Source organism: Rhinolophus sinicus, linkage group LG04, assembly GCF_036562045.2.
Source record: "Rhinolophus sinicus isolate RSC01 linkage group LG04, ASM3656204v1, whole genome shotgun sequence".
In the NCBI taxonomy this organism is placed as follows: domain Eukaryota; kingdom Metazoa; phylum Chordata; class Mammalia; order Chiroptera; family Rhinolophidae; genus Rhinolophus; species Rhinolophus sinicus.
Window position 1 is genome coordinate 51,666,065 of NC_133754.1, and position 27,368 is coordinate 51,693,432.

A 27,368-nucleotide genomic window follows, 5' to 3' on the forward strand; every position below is an offset into this window, starting at 1 on the left:
TTTGCCTTATTATGAGAAATTGATTCCTGTTCAGCCTTAATAAATAACATAGCCGGAAATGACCACTGTGTCTCTATAGAATATTTTTTTTTTATTTTCTGTTCAGTTACAGTTGACAATCGATATTATTTCGTATTAGTTTCAGATGTAGAGCACAGTGGTTAGACATTTATATAATCCATGCAATGATCCCCTATTAGTCTGGTACCCACCTGGCACTTTACATAGTTGTTGCAACATTTGACTATATTCGCTACATTATACATGACATCCGGTAACTGTTTTGTAACTACCAATGTGTATTTCTTAATCCCTGTACCTTTTTCACCCAGCTCCCCAAACCCTTTCCCCTCTGGCATCCATCAGTTTGTTCCCTGTAACTATAAGTCTGTTTCTGTTTTGTTTGTTCATTTATTTTGTTCTTTAGATTCCACATAGATGTGAGTTTATATGGTATTTGTCTTTCTCAATCTAACTTATTTTACTTAGCATAACACCCTCTAGGTCCATCCATATTGTCGCAAGTGGTAAGATTTCATTCTTATTTATAGAATATTTTTTCTTTTAATTCAGAGAAAACTATAAGCAGAACAAAACAGTAAAAACCATATACAAATTAAAAGACTTCAAATACTGACAAAGAGCATCTTTTGGTGTTAACACTCAAATAAGTCTAACTGATTCTTAATTAAAGAGGGAAATTGTATATTTTAGGATTTTTACTATTTTAAAAATATATGCCTGTGCCTTTCCTTTAAGAATTTAGCTAAAATTAGTTTCTTCTCCATGCATAATTTGAATACATTATAAAAATACAAGAATAATTTTCCTTCACACAATAAATCAAATTTACATTTCTTTTCACTTCTTATCTTTTTATTTTATTTTATTTTTTTAAATTTTAAGGTGATACAATGGATGCTAAATTCTGGATCCAGGGTTACAAAATACTACTAGCTATAGCCAGACAGATTATGATAAAAATCCCTGTTTCTTTCTGCAGCTTATAAAGATTGCTGAATTAAAATATAGTTCACATTACACAGCAAGTAGAGCCAATCTAGCAAAAGCCTTATCAGTCTCTGTGTAAATAGGAGCTGATTATATTGCAGTAGCTAGACTTTGATGCGTGGATGTTTTATATACACTCGAAAATCTTTGTTTAAATTGAAATGAACAGGAAATCAGAAATATCTTATCTGGTAGTAGGAACATGCTAATCTTTAAAGTGCTTCTGTTTTTATTTTTATCATTTTAAACATCACTTTCTAATTAATGTTTCACATGTCTGGCCTGTTAAAGTTCTTAAACATGGGAATTTAACAATTTTTAGTACAATGCGTTCTAAACAATTTACAGTCGATGTGTTTATTGATAACAGTCACAACAGTCTTATTGAATCTTTTTTCTTGCCTTATTGATCTCTCAGGAGAGCCAAGGTGAGTGTGGCATTCTTGGTGTCACCCACCTGTGCCTACCGACGCAAACCTGCTGAGCATGGAAGTGGAGAATCAGGTGTTACCTGGTATTCACCACCCCTGTTAGAAAACTGATTCAAAACATAGTTTATAAGTATGGAGAAATCCTTGCTGCAGAATACTTTAAGAAATGCCAAGTAATAATTCAATAGAAGTTTATTGATTTGAGAAACGCTAAAAATAAATGAGCGGTATAGTTCATTTGGGCGTGAAAGTCTTTTCAGTGCATGAAAATAATCATTGTTACCAGTATACATGCACTATACAAAGGCTTGATGTATATCAGAATTGTCTGCTTCCATTATGAAAGCAGTCGTAATGCTCGCATAATAATGATTTACCACGAGGGTGATAAATCATGCAAAAACAGCATAATGAAAAAAGGGTCCAGGGTAGTTTTGTTATTTGGTTGGTCTGCACAATGTGTTATCATTGTTATTATTAGTATTATTATTAGTAGTAGTATTATTAAAGAGTGAAGAAAGTCATTCAAGAGGTGGGATAGAGCCTCTAAATAGAGTTGCTTCTCTGGTACAAGGCACTGTGCACACAGTAAATGAAACATTGGGGATACCCCAGAACTTTAGGTCAACACGCATAGTCTCAGACACTCTTCCAAGATAATATAAGATTCCGTAGGAAAGGTTTTGTCTGCCTTGTCATTCACCACTGTATCCTCAGTGCCTAGAAAAGTGTTTGGAACATATTATAATCTCAGCAAATTTTTGTGAAATTAACCATACCCATTTGGGGCACGGTAAATTTTTTTAAAAGATTAAAATCATTTCCATTTTTCTGTTATTTAAATACATCATAGAATCATTTGAGAGATATCTGCTATGCATTTTCCCTATGCTGAAAATGTTGGCCAAAACTCTACTTTGTGAGCTCTTTTCTCTTGCTTATCTAGCTCTTTGATTAACTAGGAAAAATGAAATGTCTATAATTGACCAGAGAAAATATTTAAAATCCATAAAAAAATTACCCAAGAAAAACTTTAAGAAAATAGCTTCCCTTTACAAACAAATTAATACATTATAACATATTAATATACCAAGGGAGAAAAACATCTTGATACAGGCTGAAAATCTAATTGATAAAATTCTACATCATTCCTGATAAAAAAAAAACTATTAATAAAGAGTTTATAAGTGTATATCTTAAATCCAGCATAATGATTAATGTTAAAAGATAAGAAACATTTTTATTAATGTCAGAAAAATAATCAAGAACACTTAATACCACTATTTTTCTTTATTGTTTGGGGGCAACTAGCTAAAGTAATTTGTTCAAGAGAATGAAAAAAAGTGGGATAAAATTTTAAATCAGGAGCACACAATATTATTTTCAAATGACAAGGGAAAATCCCAGAAAATGAGCTGAATATATTAAATGAAAAACGATAAGAAAATTTAATAGGATGATTGGTTGAAAAATTAACATATAAAATCATTAGGTTGCATATATGGAAACAATGTGCTTTTATAAATATAGTGGATTAGAAGTCTTAATTTCGAAAAGCAACATTAAAGTTATCAGACCAGAAAAACAGCTGTTTTCTGTTTTACTCTGGGTTGGACATACAAGTAATTTTAACAACCTTTCCTTACCCCACATCTTTAGACAACGATAATTTGCAGTTCTATGGTCACAATTCAATTGCTATTCATGCCCATCCCAAAGATAAACTCTGACTGTATATGTGGCTTTAGTGAGAGAAATTAGTTTACATATCTATCGAAACATGATATGCAAATGTTCACAGCATCTTTAATTATAACAGTTCTAATCTGGAAACAACCCAAGTGTGCATCAACAGAAGAATGGATAAAAAATGGAATTTTTTTTTTACCTTAAATTGTCAGATTACATTCTTTTTTTACTAAAATTTATTGGGGTGACAATGGTTAGTAAAATTACATAGGTTTCAACTGTACGAAACTGTAATACATCATCTATATATCACATGTGTGTTCACCACTCAGAGTCAGTTCTTCTTCCATCACCATATATTTGAAACCCTTCACCCTCATCTACCACCCCCCAATCCCTTACCCTCTGGGAACCACTAAACTATTGTCTGTGTCTATGAGTTTTTGTTTCTTTATTTGTATTTCTTGTTCCTTTGTTGCTTTCAGTTTTATACTTCACATATCAGTGAAGTCATATGGTTCTCGACTTTTTCGGTGTTACTTATTTCTCTTAGCATAATAATCTCAAGATCCGTCCATTGTGTCGCAAATGGTACTATTTCATCTTTACTCATGGCATAGTAGTATTCCATTGAGTATGTATACCACATCTTCTTTATCCAATTATCTATCAAAGGGCACTTTGGTTGTTTCCATGTCTTGGCCACTGTAAATAAAGCTGCAGTGAACATCAGAGCACATATATCTTTATGGGTATATGTCTTCAAATTTTTTGGATATATACCCAGGAGAGGGATTACTGGGTCATATGGTAATTCTATTCTTAATTTTTGGAGGAACCTCCACACTGCGTTTCACAGCAGCTGCACCAGTCTGCATTCCCACCAGCAGTGTGTGAGGCTTCCTTTTTCTCCACATCCTCACCAACACTTATTATTATTTGTCTTGTTGATGATAGCTATTCTATCTGGTGTGAAGTGATATCTCATTGTGGTTTTCATTTGCTTTCCTCTGATGATTAGAGATGGTGAGCATCTTTTCATGTTTTAGTTGGCCATCTGTATGTCCTCTTTGGAGAAATGTCTATTCAGGTCCTCTGCCCATTTCTAAATTGGGTTGTTTGTCTTTTGTTGTTGAGTTGTATGAGTTAATTATATATTTTGGATATTATCCCCTTATCAGAGGCATTGTTTGCAAAAATCTTCTTCCATTCGGTTGGTTGCCTCTTTGTTTTGTTGATGGTTTCTTTTGCTGTGCAGAAGCTTTTTAGTGTGATATAATCCAATTCATTTATTTTAGCTTTTACTTCCCTTGCCTTTGTGGTCAAATTCATAAAATCCTCTTTGAACCCAAGGTCCATAAGTTTAGGACCTATGTTTTCTTCTATGCAACTTATTGTTTCGGGTCTTATGTTTAGGTCTTTGATCCATTTTGAGTTAATTTTGGTGACAATAGTTTCATTCTTTTGCATGTGGCTTTCCAATTCTCCCAGGACCATTTATTGAAGAAGTCCTTCTTTTCTCCATTGTATGTTTTTGGCTCTGTTGTCAAAAATTATGTGTCCATGTTTATGTAGGTTTATTTCTGGGTTTTTAATTCTAATTCATTGGTCTGTGTGCCTGTTTTTCTGTCAGTACTATGCTGTTTTGATTATTGTTGCCCTGTAGTATAAGCTGAAGTCAGGTAGTGTGATACCTCCAGCATTATTCTTGTTTCTTAGGATTGCTTTGACTAATTGGGGTCTTTTGTGGTTCCATACAAATCTTATGGGAGTTTTTTTCCCATTTTTATATAAATTCTGCTTATATAATGGAATACTACAGAGCAATGAAAAGGAAAAGGAAATAATAATTCCTACATGTAACACAGATGAATGTCACAGAAGTAAGGATTAAAGAAAAAGTAGACATAGAAGAGAATATACTATATAATTCCATTTTATAGTATGGAACAAGATGAGGCGAAACCAACACATCATGATAGAAATGAGAACAGTGATTGCCCTCAGGGTCCAGATATTAACTAAGAAGGAGCACAAAGGAGTCTTCTGGGTGCTGGAAATGATCTATGTCTTGGTCTGGGTGATAACTATATAAATAATATACACACAAAGATATTACATATGAGGTCTGACAAGTTCGCAAATTTGTTGCAACGATGTTGCTAACCTTTTTTGATATCAGGGATTATTCCTTATGAATTTGTACCAACTGGACAAACAGTTAACCAAGTTTACTATTTGGAAGTGCTGAAAAGGCTACGTGAGAAAGTTAGATGAAAATGACCTGAACTTTTCGCCAACAATTCATGGCTCTTGCATCACGACAATGCACCAGCTCACACGGCACTGTCCGTGAGGGAGTTTTTAGCCAGTAAACAAATAACTGTATTGGAACACCTTCCCTACTCACCTGATCTGGCCCCCAATGACTTCTTTCTTTACTTGAAGATAAAGGAAATATTGAAAGGAAGACATTTTGATGACATCAAGGAGAACACAACAAGAACTCTGATGGCCATTCCAGAAAAAGAGTTCCAAAATTGCTTTGAAGGGTGGACTAGGCACTGGCATTTGTGCATAGCTTCCCAAGGGCAGTACTTTTAAGGTGCCGTAGTGATGATATTCAGCAATGAGGCATGTAGCACTTTTTCTAGGATGAGTTCACGAGCTTAATTGCCTGACCTCATATATACAGATTGTAGTAATTGTTAAAAATATGGTGGATCTGACTAAAGATTATGTGGGAGTTCTTTATGTTGTTCTCCAGTTTTTCTAAAAGTATAAGCCTATTTCAAAGTAAAACCAAAGTAAAAATTAGGGAAAAAATCCCCTTGTTTTCATTCCCCATGTTATGGAAAGCAAATAACAGAATCCTCCTTGACGCCACCGAGCTCACTGTTTGCTGCGTCAACATGTGAGTTTCACCAACATAACATCCATTTGTGTTACAGGAGCCAGGCACTGGGAAGCTGGTGACCGCTGCAGACAGGGTCCCTGGCTTTTTTGTGCTTTATATGCAGGCAGTGATGTTGTTCTGCTGACAAACACAGCTTTTCTTTAGTATTTGCATGTCAAGTGAAATGGATCAGAAAGCCTTTAGTTTTTAGATGAAGCTAAGTAAATAAGATCATATAGAGCCTGGTATACATACCGTGTTTCCCGGAAAATAAGCCTCGGTTAAGATCGTCAGCCAGACGGACACATTTACCGTGTTTCCCCAAAAATAAGACCAGGTCTTATATTAATTTTTGCTCCAAAAGACGCATTAGGGCTTTTGTTCAGGGGATGTCATCCTGAAAAATCATGCTAGGGCTTATTTTCCAGTTAGGTCTTATTTTCAGGGAAACAAGGTACAAAGCGTGTGTGACTATGTGTGTGCAATGCTATCTCTGTATCTCTCTTGGCTTACCCATGCTAAATGTGTATCTAACTTGGTTAGATTTCACCTTAACCTCAATAACAACTGATGATTCCCTGATAGCTGCTCACCAGAGATGTAGACAGAGTAAGAAAAAGAACTTAGTCTTTCTAGGACTCCTGGACAAATGCCAACCCTTTAGCGCTCACAGATATGTCATAGTGATTTCTCAGAATCAAGCATTTTCTTTCGAATCACCAGCCCCCAAGTTGATATTTCTAGCGCAGGTCAGTGTACTTGTAACAGGATGTTGCTGGGTTTTGGCAGAGGCTCTAAACTCCAAGCATAATACAAGAACAGCAGTTGCCAAGAATATACATGTGCTACAGGAATGCTTGGAGATTGTCAGTTTTTCTGCCAGCCAGCCCATCCTCCACCTTGTAGATAAAAATGAGATGAAACGGAAGATACTAGAAAGTGAGAAAGTTGTTGGAGTCCTATGGCATTTCTCTTGCTACATGTGTGAGAGAGTAGGGGGGCTTCCCTCACCTAACATAAGGTTAGATGAGAGGGGGCTCTAAGAGTATGTTTTAGAGGGTTGGCACATGCCCGAGAAGTGAGAATCAGAGCAACTGATATTTGGCTCACACTCAAAAAGCAAAGGGGCTGTGTAGGCACCAGTTAACACTTTCACAGTGAGAGAAAATGTTTGAGTTTCAGAGGGACCAAATGTGAACCCTGCAGATGGGAGCTTGCTTGGAGTTAGCTGAAAAGAGATACAACTCCAGAGAAGGTGCCTGGAGGAAGAAAGAGACCCCACCAGAAAGAACCTCTGGAACCTAGGGCTTAAGGGTAAGTTTTAATCATCAGTCAAAGAGACTCAAGCCAAAGAAATTGCAACTCGAGAACCCTAGCTGGGGATATTTGTGAAAGCTAGGAAATAAGGCAACTATTAAAAAAAAAAAGACAAAGTGCTCTTTATGCAAGACTTTCACTATTCTAAAACAACAACAACAACAAAATCAGTTCCTACCAATTCTTTTTATCAAGTCACCTAAGTTTTAGTTTAGAACCTGGTGCCTTTCATGCGAAATTCTTATACACTTATGTCACGTAAATGCTCCTCCACCTCCCCTCCCACAGGCAGGACTCATTCCACGCCCACGCTGTACTATTTGTTGGTCCCCAAATACATCGTGCTTTATGACTCTGAGGAATGATACATTCCTAAAATAGTCTCTCTTCCTTCCTACAGAAATATCTCATCCTACAAAAATCAGTCTAAGCCAGGGGTGTCCAAACTGCAGCCTGCGATCCATTGTTAATTGGCCCGCAGCAAATTCCAAAAATATATTTAGTTTACTTAAATAAACCAGGTGAGGCAATATGTACTTCACCTCAAGTGAGTGGCCCGGATGTTTGTGTATTTTACCACAATGTCCCTTGGGGAAAACTGTTGAAAAAAAGTTTGGACACCCCTGGTCTAAGCATCATGATTTTATAAACCTTTTCCTGACATTACATTTTGATTTATGTGCCCCACCTCAGTCCTCTCATCATCATCTGTAGTTTATCTGGCTGTAGTCCTTATTGTAAACTGCTGGGAGAAATGCCTTACTTATTCTCTCTCCATCACTGTACTTCATGCTCCTGTATGTTTTGTTTGAAATGGCATTTCCACACCCAGCACAATGCTTCACACCAATTATGTGTTTACTAATTATTTGTTGAATAGATGAAAGAAGGAATAATGAGTGAATGATTTTGTTAATGAAGTAGATTATTATTGTTGTTATTATTATTCGTTATTATGTATAGCAATAACTTATGTTTAATAATGCTTTGTAGTTTGCAAAGTGTTTTCATGTGCATTATACTATTTGTTTCTTCACCCTGTACAAAAGGAACCAAAGTTAAGAGACATTAAAGAACTTACACAAGGTATAAAGACGTATTTCTTTTTTCCTTTGAAGCAATCACAACTTTATAGAAAAGTTGGAATTATTGTACAAAAACTTTCTTTTTTCCAGAACCAATGCATTGCCCCATCAACCCTAAATATTGTAGTGTTCCAACAAGGAAAATACACAGCAAAAGACAACATCAAAATCAGGAAATTAATATTGATACTTTACTGTCTTAAACTCCTCAGACATCATACAGGTTTTGTCAATTGTACCAACAACGTCTGTTATAGCAAAGGATCAGAAGCAAGCATTGCAGTTGTCACATCTTTTCAGTCTCCTTAAGTCTGGAAAAGTTCCTTAGTCTTCCCTTGAATTTCATGATCATGGCTATTGAAGATTACAGAACAGTTATTTGGAGAGCTAGTCGTCTGTCTGGATTTGCATGATACTCATAATTTGATTCAGGTTTTGGGTCTTTGGCTGGAGTGTTGCAGAAAGGACACCGTGTTCTTCTCATTCCATCCTTCAAATGACACACAATGTTGAATTGTACACACTGATATTCACTTTGATCATGGATTAAGATGGTATCCACAGTTAAGCTATTCTTTTCTCCTTTATAAGCAGTACTTTGAAAATATGGAAATAATCTGTTTATCGTACTTTCAAGTTATTACACGTAACTTGTTATGAACTCAGTTATAATTTTTTATTCAATGTGTTGTAATCTATTACTCTTATTACTGATTTTGCTGCTCCACTTGTCCTGAGCCGACCACTGCCATCCCTTCAAACTGGCTTCTGGGTCCTTTCAACATTTCCACCAACTTGGAGCAGTTCTGTTGCTTCCAGCAAAACACGATTTTGCAGGTTCATCATGTAATTCTTTTTGTTCCATCCCTAAAGCCAACCATTTCTCCAAAGAGCCTTGGTTCTTTAAGGTAGAAAATGGGTACTAACTCTGCCTATTTTATTGCAGGATCACTACTCAGTCTCTCTCTGTAGACAGAGCTAGGGGAACACACACACACTTACATTTGTATTTATTTCTATATCTAGATGCATGCATTGAAACCATGAGTTCACACTGATACATCCAACTCCAATCCATCAACACGAGAGGTTTATTCTAGTCTTCTCATTTTCTAATTTTGTGACTCTCTTCTCTGAAAAAAACAAAACAAAACAAAACAAAAAAATGAGTTCTAATTATCCTTAAGTTATTTACTTTTTAAATCCCTCTCCATATATATTGCCAATTTTCCTGTGTCCACTGCTACCCTATTCCTTACACAAATCCCTCCTCTCCTTGAGTTTCAACCTCCAGGCAAGGCTCTCTCTCTCAGGGGAGACATCTTCGTCCCACTGGTGGCGCTCTGACACTCTGTGACACACCACTCCCTCCCATTTGAGTCCTAGCATCATACTCCAGTTCTGAATTCCCTCTCTGGGCCATGGTGGCTGCCCATGCTGCACTGTTGGAACAAATGGCTACCGTGCTGTAGCTCACATAATGGCATTAGGCTTGACTTGTTCAGCACCGGAAGGGTAGGAAGGAGGAAGACGGAGACATGGTAAGCAGTGTTAAGTAGCAGAAGAAATAAAAACACAGGGCTTTCCATTCTAATTTGCTTGCCCTTCAAAGAACTCCCTGGTATTTCTCCACTTGTAGAAACCAAAGGGCCTCAGTTGGCTTAATCTAATGAAGCATGAAATAGCCATATACCTTAATGAGTTTAATGGTTAATTTCAGGAACAACAAAATACTACTTAGGTTTTTCTTAAAGAGGTGTTCAAATTGAAGAGGCTCATTCAAAGCATCAGTTACTTAAGTTATTTCCAATATTTCTCTCAGTGAGTAATGCTTCAACAAACAGTCTTGTAAGAAAAATCTGATAATTTCCCTAGGATAAAGTCCTAGAAATGAAATAAGTTGCTGGTTCAAACTGAATATTTTCGTGTGTGTGTGTGTGTGTATCTTTATAATAGCTTCATATATGTAATATATATCCCTAAAATATACCAGTTTTACTATAAAATACATAGAAAAGTAAAGCTAGTAAATAACCATCTCATAACACAGAGAAAAGAGTTATATACCTATATGTCACATTAAATATATTTATTCAGAGCACATAGAACTGTCCCTCACACAGAATAGACACCTCATAAATTTATGGAACAATTGGTGTTTCACATATAGCACATTATATATGTGTGTATGTGTGCGTGTGTATATATATATATATATGTATATGACATTTCATATAGATCACCTGCAAAATAAATATATACTGAACATACATATGATGTGAAGTATATATATACATATATATGTGTGTGTGTGTATATATATATATATATATATATATATATATATATATATATATATATATATATAAAATGCTTTGCAGACTCTGCCCATATATCCTCAGATCCCTTTGCCATTTTTTGCTCATTGGCTTCCAGTTTGCTTTTCTTTCCGGTAACAGTCACATTCTCTTTCTGGCAACGGGCTGCCTTCAGCCTACTGGATGTTTCTTTGTGGGTATGTAGGGAGGTCATGGGTGCCTGGGTCTACAAGTGCCCTGGGAAGAAGCTTGTAACTAAGGATGGAGTGGGCGGGAGGTAGAGACAGTCCAGCCCCCTTGCATCTGATTGGAACGACGCAATGCCTAGTACACAGTGACTAGAGCTCCCTACAGGACTGCCCTAAAATGACCCTCTGTGACTGCTCGGTACTGCCCCCTTGATTAACCTTCCCTTCCTGGCCCCAATTCCCTATTTCCATCACTGTGTTTTCCTGGAAACACATCCTGGAATCACTTTCACGTGAATATTCATCTCTTTGTCTGCTCGTGGGAGATCCCATGTAAACTGCTTTTGAACCTAGTTTTTCCACACATATCTGTATATTGTTAAAGAATATTCACTTGGAAATATGTTAAGGTATTATTTAATTATGCAAACTATTCTACCATACAAATTAACATTTAAAAATGGAAAGCTATTGGATATTAATATTAGTTCTAAATTTTCACCTTTATAATGTTTCAGTATATCATTAACATCCAGAACTTTGTGAACTGTTTTTATAATTTCATTAGCATATGCTTCTAGACGTAAAATGTTGAGGCAAAGGGATTATATTATTCAAATGTCTTTGGTGTATATTCACCTCCATTAATACAATACTAATTGTCTGGCTGTGTATAAAAGTTCCAGTGTGCTCAAACACAGTTAGGTACTTTTATATTTAAAAATATTCATATTTTTTAAATGTGACATAGAATCTCAGTTTTGGACTTCTTTTATTATTTTATATATTTTTTGGCTATTTTTAGCTTTTTTCAGGTAATTTTCTATAGACGATAATTGCTTATTTTCTAGCTTTTCATTGATTTGAAAGAGTTTTAAATTTATTAAAGTAATAATTCATTGTCCGTTGTATATGATGTAAATATTTTTATTTGTTTCTTAATGGTTTTCTTTGCAATGAGAGACATAGATAAAGGAGTTAATTTTTAAAAAATCTATCAGCCTTGAGTGGTGCTTAAATAATCTTTCCCTACCAAATGGTATATAAATATCAACTTATATATTTAAAAATAATTTTATAATTATTTTGATATAAAGATGATATAAGTGTTGTTCTCCCAAATGGCCTAGTTTTTATAACTCTGTTTAGTCTATCTTTTCCCTATTGATTTGAAATGACACTTTTATCATATATTAAATCCTTAAACATACTCAAAACTATTCCTGAATATCTTCTCTGTTCCAATAATCCAGTGTTTGATCTAGTCCAGGTTTTAATTATTGCAACTTTATAATATCTTTTGATATCTTACAAGACATATGTTTCATTAATTTATTTTCCTCTTATGTGTATTGTTTTAGAAGAACTTCAGAATCATATATATTTTTAGAAAAAAAAAAACACTGGAATTTTTATTGGCATTGTGGGAAATATATAGGTTTTAGTAGGGAATAAGATGATGTCTCTTATTTTTAATATTCTTCTTTTATGCCTCTAATAAATTCTCATTCTAGTAAAATGTATAATGTCACACAATATCGGTCAAATATATTTTTACATTTAAAAAATTTTTATTTTTTTAATATTTTTATTAAAATATAGCTAACATGGAATATTATGTTAGTTTCAGGTGTACACCATAGTTATTCAACATTTATATACCTAAAGAAGTGATCATCGTGATAAGTCCAGGAACCATTTGACACCGTACCATGTTATCACAGTATTATTCAGTATATTCCCCATGCTGTACATTATATCCCCATGACTTGTTTTATACCTGAAAATTTGGACCACTTATTGCCTTCCACCTTTCCCCTCCTTTTAAATTTTTCAGTTACAGTTGACATCTAATATTATTTTATATTAATTTCAGGTGTACAGCATAGTGATTAGACATTTATATATTTAAGAAACAATGCCCCTGACTAGTCTAGTACTCACCTGAACCTATACATAGTTATTACCATGTTATTGACTATATTCCATGTGTTTTACTTTACATTCCCCTGACTATGTTGTAACTATTAGTTTGAACTCCTTAATCTCTTCATCCATTTCATCCTGCCCTCCAAACCCCTCCCATCTCTCACCCCAACAAATTTAATAGCCATCTGCACCATGCATACCATGTTTCCCTGAAAATAAAACCTAGCTCGACCATCAGCTCTAATGTGTCTTTCGGAGCAAAAATTAATATAAGATCTGGTCTTATTTTACTATAAGACTGGGTCAATAATATAATATAATATAATATAATATAATATAATATAATATAATATAATATAATATAATATAATATAATATAATATAATTAATATAATATAATATAATGTAATATAATACGGGGCCTTACATTAATTTTTGCTCCAAAAGATGCATTAGAGCTGATGGTCCAGCTAGGTCTTATTTTTGGGGAAACACGGTAGTTATTACAATGTTGTTGACTACATTCCTTATGCTCTACTCTACATCCTCATGACTACTTTGTAACAAAAAATTTGTACTTCTTAATCTCTTCCTCTTTTTTCACCCATACTCCCAAACTCCCTCCCATGTGGCAACCATTAACATATTCTCTGTATCTATGCATTTGTTTCTATTTTGTTTGTTAATTTTGTTCTTTAGATTCCACATTTAAGTGAAATCACATTGCATCTGTCTGACACTCCACTCAGCACAACACCCTCCAGGTCCACCCATGCCTCCGCAGATGGAAAGAACCCATTCCCTCCCATGCCCGAGCATTGCATATACGACACCTCCTTTTTATCCATTCTTCCATCAGTGCACATCCAGTTTGCCTCCACACATTGGCATTCTAAACAATGAAGCAGTGAATAAATGGATGCACACGACCCCTCAAAGTAGCATCTGTTTGTTGTTTTTTTTTTCAGATAAATACCCTGAAGTGGAATTACCAGGTCCTTCTTTGTCTCTTCTTATAGCTTTTTTTAAAAGTCTATTTTGTCTTGTATTGCCACCCCAGGGTTTTTTGTTTTTTATTTCATTTCCATTTTCATGAAATATATTTTTCCATCCCTTTACTTTCTCTCTGTGTGTGTCTTTCAATCTAAAGTGAGTCTCTTGTAGGCAGCATATACAAGTGTCTTATTTCTTATCCATTCAGCCCTCCTACGGCATTTCTTTTGAGTGGAGCATTTAATCCATTTACATTGAAAGTAATTGTTGATAGATATGCAGTTATTGTCATTTTATTATTCATAATTTTTATCTTTTTTTCCCCCATCTTATTCATAAAAAAGAAGTCCCTCTAACATTGTAATACTGGTTTAATGATGATGAACTTCTTTAGCTTTTTCTTGTCTGGGGAACTCTTTATATGTCCTTCAATTCTAAATGATGGTTTTCTGGGTAGAGTAATCTTGGTAGTAGGTCCTTGCTTTTCATCATGTTGAATATTTTGTGCCAATCCCTTCTGGCCTGCAAAGTTTCTTTTGAGAAATCAGCTGATAGCCTTGTGAGAGCTCCCTTATAATTTACTAGTTACTTTTTTCTTGCTGCTTTCAGGAGTCTCTCTTTGTCTCTAAACTTTGTCGTTTTAATTATAATTTGTCTTGATGTGGGCCTGTTTGTGTTCATCTTGTTTGGGACTCTGTGTTTCTTGAACTTGTATGTCTCTTTCCTGCACCATGTTAGGAAAGTTTTCAGTCGTTATTTCCTCAAGTTGGTTTTCAATTCCTTTCTTTCTCACTTCTCCTTCTGGTATCCCTATGATACAACTATTGTTATGCTTGATATTGTCCCTGAGGTCACTTAAACTATCCTCATTATTTGGGGGGGTGGGATTCTTTTTTTTCTTTTTTTCTGCTGTTCCAATTGGGTGTTTTCCGCTACTTTATCTTCCAAATGACTGATTCAATCCTCTGCTTCATCTAGTCTGCTGGTGATTCCTTCTAGTGCATTTTTCATTTCAGTTATTGCATTCTTCACTTCTGAGTGGTTTTATATGGTTTCTATGTCCTCTTTTATGCTTGCTATTTCTTTGTTGAAGTTCACTAAGTTCCTTCAGCATTCTTATAACCATTGTTTTGAACTCTGTATCTGGTAGATTGCTCATCACCATTTCATTTAGTTCTTTTTCTGGAATTTTCTCTTGTTTTTTTTTAATTTGGGACATATTTCTTTACTTCCTCATTTTGGCTGCCTCTCTGTTTCTATGTATTAGGTAGATCTGCTATGTTCCCCCAGTCTTGGCTGGTTGGCTTTATGTGGTAGGTGCCCTGTGGGGCCCTGGCACTGTCTCCCTGGTCACTTGAGCAAGGTGTTCCAGGAGTGTCCCTTGTGTTCCTTGTGTGTGCCTACCTGTTATAGTTGAGCCTTGATTGCTATTGGCACATCAATGGATGGGATTGACCCTCAGGCTGATTGACTGTGGGGTTTGGCCATATCCACAACTTATGGGCTGCTATGCAGGGGGTTTACCAAAATGAGTGGGATTTGCCCAGTGGGCTCTGACACCTGTTGAGACCACCCTTTGGGTGTGTCGCTTGTGAGGCTAATTGGGCAGTGCTTTGCTGTGATCTGAAGCCAACCTCCAAGTATGTTGGTTCTGGGGCCTCTTGCAAGTGGTTCCAGTGCAGGCCCAGGTCACCACTGCCTGTGGCCAGCCAGAGACTACCTGGTAAGAGCTACAAAGCGATCCATGTTTGTTCACTGCCTGTGCTAACCCCAGAGGCATGTGGGAGAGGCCACACTGTGAACCAAGGATGTCTGCCAACAGGGCCTGGGGTAGCTCCACAAAATGCCAGGACACCCCGAGGCCTGCTGCCACCTGCCAGCTCCCTTAAGGTTTAGCCACTGATAAAGCCTTGTGCAGTACACAAGTTGGGTGAGGCTGGGTCTTAGGGAGTCACTAGTGTGGGAAGAGTTCTGGTCACCATATTAATGTAAATTCTGGTTTGACGCCAGAGCCTGAAGCTACTCAGCAGAAGTCTCAGAGCACACTGAGGCCAGCTGCTGCCCACCTGGGTCCTGCAGACTCTGATAGTTTTTTTAAGTAGAGTGCAAGACAAGTGGGGCTGGCTGCTCTCTCCAGGAGGTGGGTAGGGCAGGGACCCAGGGAGTCAGCAGGGCAGAGCAGCAGAGCTCACTCGATTCAGAGCTCACTCAATCAGATTCACATTTGGCCAGGTGGGGGTGGGCTCAACACAGAAAAGATGGTACCTGCCTTCCAGCTACTGGGGAGGAAGATCTCCTTTCAGGGAAATGGTAACTGACCTTCAGTTCTCAACCTTAAGCAATGCAACTCAGTCTGCCCCACTGTATGTCTCCAAAAAACCCTGAGTTACTATCTCTCCACTGGAGCCCAAGCTGAGTGTACCTAAAAGGGAGAGAATCGGTGCACAGGCTGTTTAAGAGGATGTCTGGGTTTCCTGCCACCTTCCATCCCACTTGGATGGTCAGTATCCCCACTGTTTTTCACAGCCAGATATCGTGGGAGCTCCTCTTGCCAGCACCACTCCTCTGGGCTGGGGAGGCCAATGTGGTGCTGGAGTCCCTCGCTCCTCTGGGGGAACCTCTGTGGCCAAGATATCCCTTCTGATTCTCAACCATGACACAGAGGTTTGGGGCCAGCTTGTTTCATGTCTCCAACCCTGCTACCAGTCTTGACATGGCTTCTTCTTTATATACTTAGTTATAGAACTTCTGTTCAACTAGACTTCAGATGGTTCTCCAAAATGATTGTTGTGTAATTTAGTTGTAATTTTAATGTGTTCATAGAAGGAAGTAGGCATAGTGTTTACCCCACCATCTTGGACCTCCTCATTGGTCAAACATTTTAATGTTAATATTGTTTCTATTTTATTTTTGTTCTATTTTAACTTAACCTTTTTTTTTTTTACTTATTGTTGTTACAAAGAAAAACTACTGATTATATGTATATAAATTTTAACCAGTTTCCTTATTGAACTCACACATTCTTTTAATCATGTTTCTTCGACCAACATTACTGCAACACAAGATGTGAAATTTGGTCCAGATGTAGACTAATCATAGCACTTGATGCACAAATGAAGCAAGTAAATGGCTAATACTGAAATGTATGTTTATAATTTTTGCCGTTACTCAAACTGCAAACTAGACTCAGTCAAAAGTGAATGACTCTGATATTTATCTTACAAAAATAAGATTAAGGCTTATAATTTAAGTATTGTATACACTGACTAGCTGTATAAGCAGCTCTCAACACCTCTGTTGGAAGACAAAGCCTGCTCCTAGAATTATACTCCCATTTTTGTCTTATTCATCTATCCCCTCGTTGTGTAGCTTCTCAAAACAAAGAATTGTCCACATTTGATTTATCAGTAAGCTTCACATATTTCCATTTTGTTTTAATTTAAAGTAGGACAGATACATGGAATTTAAGAATGTAAGAGGAAGTGAGTTAGTAAATAACAGTGCCAACAGATACTTGTAAGAATTTTGAAAAGCTGAAAAATGTAAGCATCCTGGAAAAACTAATAAGAATTTATTCCAACCAGGCTGCTTTGTGATTGGAAATGGGATGTTGTTCAACTTGAACTTCTGCCATTGGGAGGGAAGAGTGAGTAAAATCTTTTGAGATGGATTTATATTGGCTTAGGTCTAAATTGCCACTGAATAAATTGTGTGTGAATGAATTCAGTTCTCATCCCTGTCCTGAAACTTCAATGGACTACACTGATTTGTCAGCAGATGAACTTCTGGTTCTATTTGACTTTCAAGTATATCACAAGTTTCTGTATATTGCTTGGAAATACTAGTTGCCCTGTATTTTCCCCAAGTTTCTGCATTTTTTATTTATTTATTTTTTTTACCTAGAGCATTTTATTTTATAAAGAAACTGTGATATGGTAGATGTAGTTAGTTATTAAATTTCTGTCTCTTTGGTATTTGAATCGTAGATGGATATACACGCCACAGCCCCACGAAAAGGTGTCTTTCAGCATAAACCAGCTGCTGGCTGAAATTTCTATTACTATAACCGAATGAGATTAAGCACCACATTGAATTTATATTTAGATAACCTTGTCGCATTCCATTACCTAATTCTAAGTAGTTATGAATAAGTGAAAGCCCCCACTGCCCTTCATGGATTATGCCAATGTCAGGGGGAGGAAAAACACAACATCTACACTGAATTGTGCCATTATCACATTGCCTTTAGCAATTCTCTGATTCTATTTAAAGAAGATTGATAAGCTAGTCTTAGATTTTTTGTGGGATCAAAAATTATCACTGAGGCTTCTTTATTGTCATATGGGTTAGAGTTTGGACTATGCAAATTTGAAATTTCCATTCTCTCAAATGAAACTATTCTTTTCTTAATTGCACAGCACAGGTGCTTGTACTCAACACAGCAGTCTCCAGGAGCCAGGGCAGTTGTGTAACAGGCATGGAGACTGAAGAGAGAGGCTTATGTTATACTTATAGACCTGCCTATTGAACAGAAACTACAAAGACCAATCATGGCACTCTTCAACAAGCTGTATGAGAAAACTTTGAGAAAAATCACCCTTCCAGCAGCACACACAATAGATATCATAATCACTATAATTATCTCTGGATATTGAGAATGGCAATATTAGCTCAAAAACCAATTTTAAAATAAGGCAGTAGTTTCTTTTTGTTTTTGTTTTAACATGCTAGATCAGGGGCTGGCAAACTACAGCCTACAAGCCAAATCTCAATGTGTTTTTTTTGGTGTTTTGGGGTGTGTTTTTTTGTGTGTGTGTTTTTGTGTTTGTTTTTTTTGCAGGGTCCATAACTACTAGTGGTTTATATATTTTTAAATGGTTGGAAACTATCCAAAGAAGAGGAATATTTTAATGTACATGAAATTTATATGAAATTCAAATTCCAGTGTCCATAACTAAAGTTTGAATGGTGCACTGCCATGCTCATTTGCTTGCGTATTGTCTATGGCTGCTTTCAGGCTACAAATGCAAATGGTTCCTATCAGTAACTGAATCAGTCTAGATATAGAACAAATTCTCTGCGATTTTCCCTTCAAATCTTTGCCAAAAGGCATGTTTGCAGATCACTGCTTGTGTCTTCATGATGAGTTGAGCTACAAGCCATGTCAGCTGGGTAGCTAATTAATTACAGGGGTCTCTTTGTGTTCTGGCAACTCAGAAAATGTCACCAGGTGCTGCTACAGAGGGAACTACATCAGCAGAGGAGGAGTTAACAGTGGCTGTTATCAGAAGCGGTTTTTAAGCCCCTTTCCTTATAACCAAATCACTTTGCTATGATTAGATGAATAGTATATAAGATCATGATCCATACAGTAGCCCCCACCCAGTTATCCTAGAAGGGTATGTTCCAAGTCCCCCAGTGGATGCCTAAAACTGCAGAGTGTACCAAACCCTAGACAAACTGTTTTTTCCTATCCATGCATACCTATGATAAAGTTGAATTTATAAATTAGTCACAGTAAGATATTAAGAACAATAACTAATAATAAAATAGAACAATTACAATAATGTATATACGGGCACAGTCCCAGAGAGCAGTTTCCAGGCTCTTGACCTCACATGGAAAGGTGCTGGCTCAGGTAGTAGATGGCCATTGGCTGTGATCAGATGGCCATCAGCTGTTACTAGTTGGCTATGAGCTGTAACCAGTTAGCCATTAATATAACTGCCGTGGCTACGCTAGCAAGCACGGATTGCAGTCAGCAGGTACGGATTGCAGCTAGCAGTTAGCAAGCAGATTGTGGATTGCAGATCGTATTGATCCCACTTCCTATGTCTTGCCTGGCCCCCAGCGAGACTGGGGTGCAGGAGGACCTCTCATTGAGGTACAGGCAGATGTTTGCTTCTGTGTCTCGACCAGCCGCCATCGAGAATATAGTGGTATGACTCCCGTATCTATGGCTCTGTTGTTTCTTTTTGGCCTCACCATGTCCTGCGTTCTTGTGCAGGGAGCAGGAGCTGAGTCCCTGCATTACATATACCATAATAAAAGTTATGCAAATATTTTTCTTTCAAAATACCTTATTGTGCTGTACTCACCCTTCTACACTTGATAATGTGAAGTGATGAAGTGCCTTATGAAGTTGCGAACTTAAAAGAAGCTCTTCATCACCATATATTTGATCCCCTTTACCTTCATCTACCACCTCCTTCCCCCCTTACCCTCTGGTAACCACTAAACTATTGTCTGTGTCTATGAGTTTTTGTTTCTCATTTGTGTGTCTTGTTCTCTGAGGGGAAAAAAAAACTTTATGAAGAATAAATAGGATCTATGGGATACACCTAAAAGTTTGCTGAAAAATAACAATAAACATTAACATATTTTAATCTAAAAAAAAAAATGGAAACACTTTATAACTTCTCTTTGATGTGTTCAAATTGCCTGCATCGCTACTCTTGCGCTTTGGGGCCATTGTTAAGTAAAATAAGGGTTCCTTGAACACAAGTACTGCGATACTCAGCCAGTGGAGCTGGTAACTGAGAAGGCTACTGAGTGACTAAAGGGAGGGGACCATATAAAGTGTGGATAAAGAGATGATTCATGTCCTGGATGGGACAGACCAGGACAGCTCAAGATTTCATCATACTACTCCCTACAACACCCAATTTAAAACTTAGAAGTTGTTAATTTCTGGAATTTTTCCGTTTAATATTTTCAGACCACAGCTGACCCTAGGCAACTCAGAAACTCAGAAACTGAAACCACAGAGAGTGAAACCATGGAGAAGGGGGGACTACTGCATTGGCGTCTTTGCTTTAGAAAGTAGTTACTTCTGACTCACCAGTTTTCCTCAGATTTGCAGATACGTCATAAGCGTACATTTCACGGTGGTTTATTCATTGCACAGGTGCAGTGAATCCTGGTCAGCTAGTCTTAGGTTCATTCCCCAACTCACCTAAAACCATCGGCTGGTTTAAGGGAAATGAAGTTGGGCAGAGAATAAACTTCTGCCTGGGCTATAACACCCTGTAATATTGTCATTTCCAATAAGAAGTATATATTTGGTAATCCCTCAGAAACAACTTCTGGGGTCTCCACACTGAAGTATAGATGTCAAGAGCACACCATGCAATGATTCATGGGAAAATTCAAAAGAGGGCATTCCAATTTCTTGTCCTTCTGTGGATTATCAATTTCCTAGCACTGTTGGTGTTCCTATGTTGATGAATTCCATGTCCACTTAAAATTTTCTAAAGAAAACACTAGAGAATCATCCCAGAAATAACTTGCCCAACCCCAGACACACACCTAACTGACCCAGTGCAAAAAGGAGCTCTGTAGCATCCACACAGCCTCTGCTTGATTTTTCATGGAAGAAATCGCAAGACTTTCCAAGGAAGTCCCTTCCAAGTTTCATTATCTTTAGTTATTAGATCGCCCCAATTTTTTGCAACCCTGAAATAATAGGATTAAGCATAATCTCTTTTCTACAGCATGACACATTAACGTGATCAAGGCAATTATGGTTCTCTCAGCTTTCACTTCCAGTTCAGTGTTCCCCTTAACTTCAGTTCTTCCTAGTAAAGCCCTATTCTCAGATGCTTCTGCAGCTGGACCACCTCCTTTGGACAATTGCAGCCTGTCACATTCAGTATGGAGTAGCTCAGAACAGAAATCCCTTGTACACTAATTATGCTAGGTCTCTTTTAGAAAGACCATTGAGTATTTTGCTTAATTACACACCTTCTCAGCACCTGTTTTTTTGGCAAAACATTGAAAATGAACACAAAGGCCCATCAAGCTGATGCCTTTTTGGCACAGAATTTTTCTCCTAAACTTTTTGTTAACTTACGGCGGAATCTGTAAGAACTTAGAACACACTCTTTCACTATTTCACAAAAACATGGTGCAAAGTACCCTTCAAGGTAAAACAAAATTCTTTTTAAGTTGACTCAGCCTGTGTGGTACATTTTATGTAAGTAAGGTAAACTAAAGAACTAAAGTTAGTTTAAAATTATTTAGTGTAGAAGAGCCGAGCACAAATAAATTCAACTGACTTATGATGTACTGATTTCAAGACAAGTTACTACTTGAAGGCCTACAGGGGTTAACACTACACTGAATATTATGTGTCTTTATTTTTGGCTGGGAAAGTAAGAACAAACAGCAACTGCTTTGTTTTTTCTGAACTAATCCCAATTTAGAAAGTATTGTAAGCAACACCAAGGAAAATAACCTAATGTTTAAAATAGAACCAGTGAAGTTAAAAACACACACAGGAAATAACAAGGTAATGTTTAGCCTGAATAATTCTAGTTAATAGATCTAGGGACCAACAATACTGATCACAGTTGATCAGCAGAGAGGGAAATGCTTAGAAAGCTATGAGCAGTAGTGCTGGAAAAGACCTGTCAGATTGCAGAGTAGATAGGAGTTTGCAATTGGAGAATAGGCAAATTCCGTGTGACTTCAGCTGTATCCAAAGAATCACCATGCCCTGAGGTATATATAATCCTTCCGTCTGCCACACCAATGAAGCTGGAGAATTCTAAATAGAAATGAACTTTACATCATTCAGTGTACCTCAATGTCATAAAAAGGTGATAAAATTGGAGGGATTCAAGACCATGAATATATGAAAAAGGAAAAAAAATTGCTTAGAAAATATTGTTAAAAGAAAGGAATCTCCATGAATATTCCAGCCTCATCCTTTAAGTGTGGTGGACAAAACAGTGAAGGTATTTTTCGAGGGATGTTTTTTCAAGAGCACAATATTATGTCACTCATTTAATTGCATGCAAATGATAGATTCAGACTCAGAGCATAAGTGATTTGCATTCCTATTTCTAGATATAAGACTACTATTTGAAAATATTGGACAGATGTAAACAGGAAGGAGGAAGTGGGTTGATTCTGTGTATATCAGAATCAGAGTTGAAATTCAGAAAGGGCATCAGATTGAGAATGCATGTGTTACAAGATAAGTGGTTTAAGTATTCTGCCTTATTTCAAATATATAGCAGCTTAGTTCTGTTTTCTTTAATATCACTAGGCGCATTGTGCAAGACAGATGGCCTTAATGGCCTGCAATGCCAACATTCGAAATCCCCTGCTCAACTGTAACAATAATGTCCTTTCAAATTTTAATAACACCTGTCACCCAGGGGACTCATGACCCTCTTTGAGTTTCATTACATGCAACATTTCATTAGGTTGGTTGTCTGTTTTGTTACATTCTGCCAGGGAAGAATCATATTAAGGTTGTGCAAATTGACTAATATTATGATTCAAATTAGTTATTTTTAAAAAATCTTGTGTAATAATTGGACTCACAATTCCTTCCACATTGATTCATAGTGTGTCTAATTACTATATTTTAATTTTTACTGAGCTGCATCTTGACAATTAATGTATTTAGAAAGTGAACACTAAAGGTGCTTTACCTTTCAAACATAAACAAAAAAGAATGTCTTCTCATGTATTCACATGGACATGGAATTTTTATTTACAGTGAAATCTATAAGGACTTTGAACTTACTCTTTCACTATTTCACAAAAACATGGTTATCTCCATGGAATATCATTTCCTTGGAATCGAGAGCCAAAGGAAAGGGTGCTACCAAGGTTACTCACAAGGGGATATTTAATGGGAGAGTGGGTCTATGGATTCACTGAACAAAAATATCACCACTGAAGGATACAGAGGGCAATTGTGTCTTCACATCACAATATGCCTTTTATCAATTATAATTGTTCTGTTCCCCTGTCACCACCTACTGGCTACCTCACCCTTCCTCCAAACAACCCAGGGTTTATTTTTTCTTATGTTCAGGATAGCCCATAATTGGATAATGAATATATTATTACAGGTTAGTACTTGCTTTGAGCAGAAAAAACACTTATCTGTATTCCATTGATATGGCTAATATTAAGTTCAGAGAGTCTTCAATATTAATATGTTTGTGTGATTTATCTAAGGTATTTAATCAACTGGTTATACCAGTCATTTCATTGAAAGTGTAAAAAGTGACCTTGAATCTTTGATTGATATTTGATTGATTAGTTTTGTCATTTTTCCACAGGCAACTTGAATCAAGTGTTGATTAAGGGTTTTTGGCAGCCTGGACTGGATTTTTTTTTTTTTCCTTAACAGTTCCACAATAATAGCAACAAAATAAAAATGGGCAGCTAACACATATATGTTATAACCATACCAAGCATAGTGAATGCGCATTCTGCCCATATCAGTTTAGGGGAATCCTATCAAGTGGGTGCTGTTACCATCCCCATTTTAGAGGTGAGTAGACAGAAGCACAGAGAACTTCAGAAACATAACCGAGACATGTAGGCATTAGATGGAGCCAGTGACACTCTTAATGCTATGTTATATCAACCATGGAAAGAACATTAACCCAGGCACCGCAAATGGCTTCATTTCAAAATGAAGTGAAGGCCCTCTTATTTAAAACTGATTAAGAATTTAATGGCAATAACAGCAGGCCATTAAACCAAGACCTGGGTCTGTAAGTTTGTGGCTCTGTGCAACTGGGTAGGTCTCATATCCAGGAAACCACCTCTGCATATAAGCGTTAGCTTCCTCAGCTAGAAATGGAAGTGTTGACCTGCAGTAAGGTGCCCTGACTTTCACTGATTCTGTGATAAGCACGTCCTCACCTGATCCCCATTTCTGTCATTAACATGGGGAAAAGGTGTCTATTTCCTGAATCAAATGTACAACCAGGAGTCACTTACAAGGAGTCACTTAGATCAACATCAGCGTATGAACTTAACCTAACCTTCTAGGATTTTATAGCTTTTCTCCCAAATCAGTTGAGGAAACCAGGCAATTGCCAAACACCAAATCTCTTCACGGCATCTCTGGACTTCCTGGTTCGCTTGACTCAGCTACCCTGATCCAAATAAGCCAGAGAACCTCTAGGCAATCACCTGAAAAAAGCCAAATAACTTCTGTATTTATCTCATAAAAGTTTCTTTGTTTGTGAGCAACTTGAAACTCACTGTTCCTGTAGCCTTAAATTTCCTGGCTTGCAAGTTGAAAGCCTGGCAATAAATGCATCTTTCTGCTTTGTTTCTTTAATAATGCAGAGTTTAGCTTTTTGACATAACAAATACTTGACTCGTTTTATTGATTTAGATAAAGTTTGGCTTCATGATTATATTACATTCTGTATCCATATGCAACCCCAAAATTACCTTAGTTGATCCTTTTATTGCATGCATATGCGCACACAAGCATACGCTCACACAGTTTTCTCTATGTATATTGCCACTATCGAAATGAATCTGATGCTTTTCCCCTAAGTATGAAGATTTACACGTTTCTAAGGAAGATAAGACTCATGAATCACCTAGGCTGGTAGATTATTTACAAGAGCTTACAAATTGTTTGTTCCAGAGCTTCCAACAGTTTATCTATTTCAGGAACACTAGTGACAGAGAACTGATGGTTTATAGTCATATTTACTTCTTAACTTTTACAAATCAAGAAACTTCAAATTTATTCTTTCCTCATTGTATATATTTTGAGAATAGCAATTTAGAATTTTTCTCATGAAAACTATTTAGTTTATTTATATTGGATAGTCTTGCTTGTGCCTGATATCCAATTCAGATCTCACATCCATGAGATTAAAAGTGACAATTGCTCCAGATTCTTTGTTTTTCACTTCATTTCATGGAATCATGAATTCTCCATCTGTCCTCTTAAGCTAACATTTCAGGATGCCTCCCACATACCAGTAGAACCAAAACACTTATTACACAGCTTAATTGCTCCTGTCATCAGTACTAGAAATAGTAAACATCACTTGCATTGCAAGAAGTGTTATTTTATGCTAAATTTTTTTTAGATATCCTAATTAGTGTTCTAAATGGTCTTTAAATAACGCTTTATATCTTATTCTGTTAAAGTAAAAAATTATCGAGTATTTTACCAATCTTCATCTGACTGCTAAAAGCGAGTTCTTCCCCATGTATACTTTTAATCCCTACCCCTATGTGAATCTACTCCTCATATTTATTTATTCTATACCCCTGAAATTTCAGATTACAGAAGCAACAAATTTTGGTTGACAAACTGCAAGACACGGCAAGTGTTTGACTTAGAATTAATTCTACAAAAGAAGGTATTTGAACAACAAACAAAACTCCGAAATGATTTATAACATTATTTGTATAATGAAAACGGGTGAAACTCATTTCACCTTGATAATAAAAGGATAAATTTCGGTGTAATAGTGACAAAAGCTAGTATTTTTTAGATCAACAGCATGTTCTTACTGTTGGCTGTGGCAGACAGCTACCAAGATGGCCCCCAGTCGGTTTGCAGAACAGCCTCCTCTCTATTTCTTCTTCTCTTCCTCTTCTTCCTCCTCCTTCTCCTTCTCCTTCACCTCCTTCTCCTCCTTTTCCTCCTCCACTCTCACGTCACTCAGTCTGGTGGAAGCCAGCTGCCATGTTGTAAGTACACTCTGGCAGCCCACGGTGAGACTTCTGTGGCAAGAAATCGACATCTCTGGCCACAGCTAGTGAGGAACCAAGCCCTCCTCACAGCCATGTGAGTTTAGGAGCACATCCTCTAGCACTAGTGGAGACTTGCGATGTCTGCAGCCTCAGCTGACTGCAACCTCAGGAGAGATCCTAAACCAGAGCCACCTGGTTAATCTACTGATGATACATGATCCTCAGAAACCATGTGGGATAATAAATGTTGTTTTAAGCAGCTGAGATTCAGTGGTAATTTGGCACACAGACATATATAACTACAATGACCCAATATTATTGTGAGTAGAAAATAAAGAGAATAAAATCATGCCCAGCTATAACTATAATACTGTACATTTTTATTTTGTTTTTTATTTAGAGTTGTCAATTTTTATTATTAAGTTTATTAAATAGTTATTTAATAACTATTATTAAATATTTATTTAATAACTATTTTAATGGTTAATAATAGTTATTTAATAATAGTTATTAAGTTTATTAAATAGTTAAATCAAGAATGAACAAATTGACATAAAGACACGTGTGCTCCAATGTTCATTGCAGCTTTGTTTACGATGGCCAAGACATGGAAACAACCAAAATGTCCTTCGATAGATGAATGGATAAAGAAGTTGTGGTATATATACACAATGGAATACTATTCGACGGTAAGAAAAGATAGTTTACTGGTTACCAGAGGTTAAGGGGGGTGGGGGTGGGAGATGAGGATAAGGGGGATCAAATATATGGTGATGTAAGGAGAACTGACTCTGGGTGGTGAACACACAATGTGATTTATAGATGATGTAATACAGAATTGTACACCTGAAATCTATGTAATTTTACTAACAATTGACATAGAAATACTTATATCGATGGCTTAGACATAAGTTTTGCACTGTGCCAAAACTCATCTGACAGGCTTTTAAAGCCTTCTTAAATCTGGCCCTGACTTACCTATTTAACTGTTTTCTACCACTTCTTAGCAGAGTGTAGTGTCTAGCCAG

The 27,368-nt window shown here is 36.7% G+C and overlaps 1 long non-coding RNA gene across 1 annotated transcript in view; it reads right to left on the reverse strand.

Moving 5' to 3' along the window:
- Positions 1-8,551: 8,551 nt before the first annotated feature.
- Positions 8,552-27,368, reverse strand: part of LOC141571024 (uncharacterized) — a 50,801-nt gene continuing 31,984 nt past the window's right edge. Inside the window, exon 4 of the long non-coding RNA XR_012495491.1 lies at positions 8,552-9,562. This is a non-coding gene — a long non-coding RNA (uncharacterized LOC141571024). The remainder of the gene's footprint in view (positions 9,563-27,368) is intronic.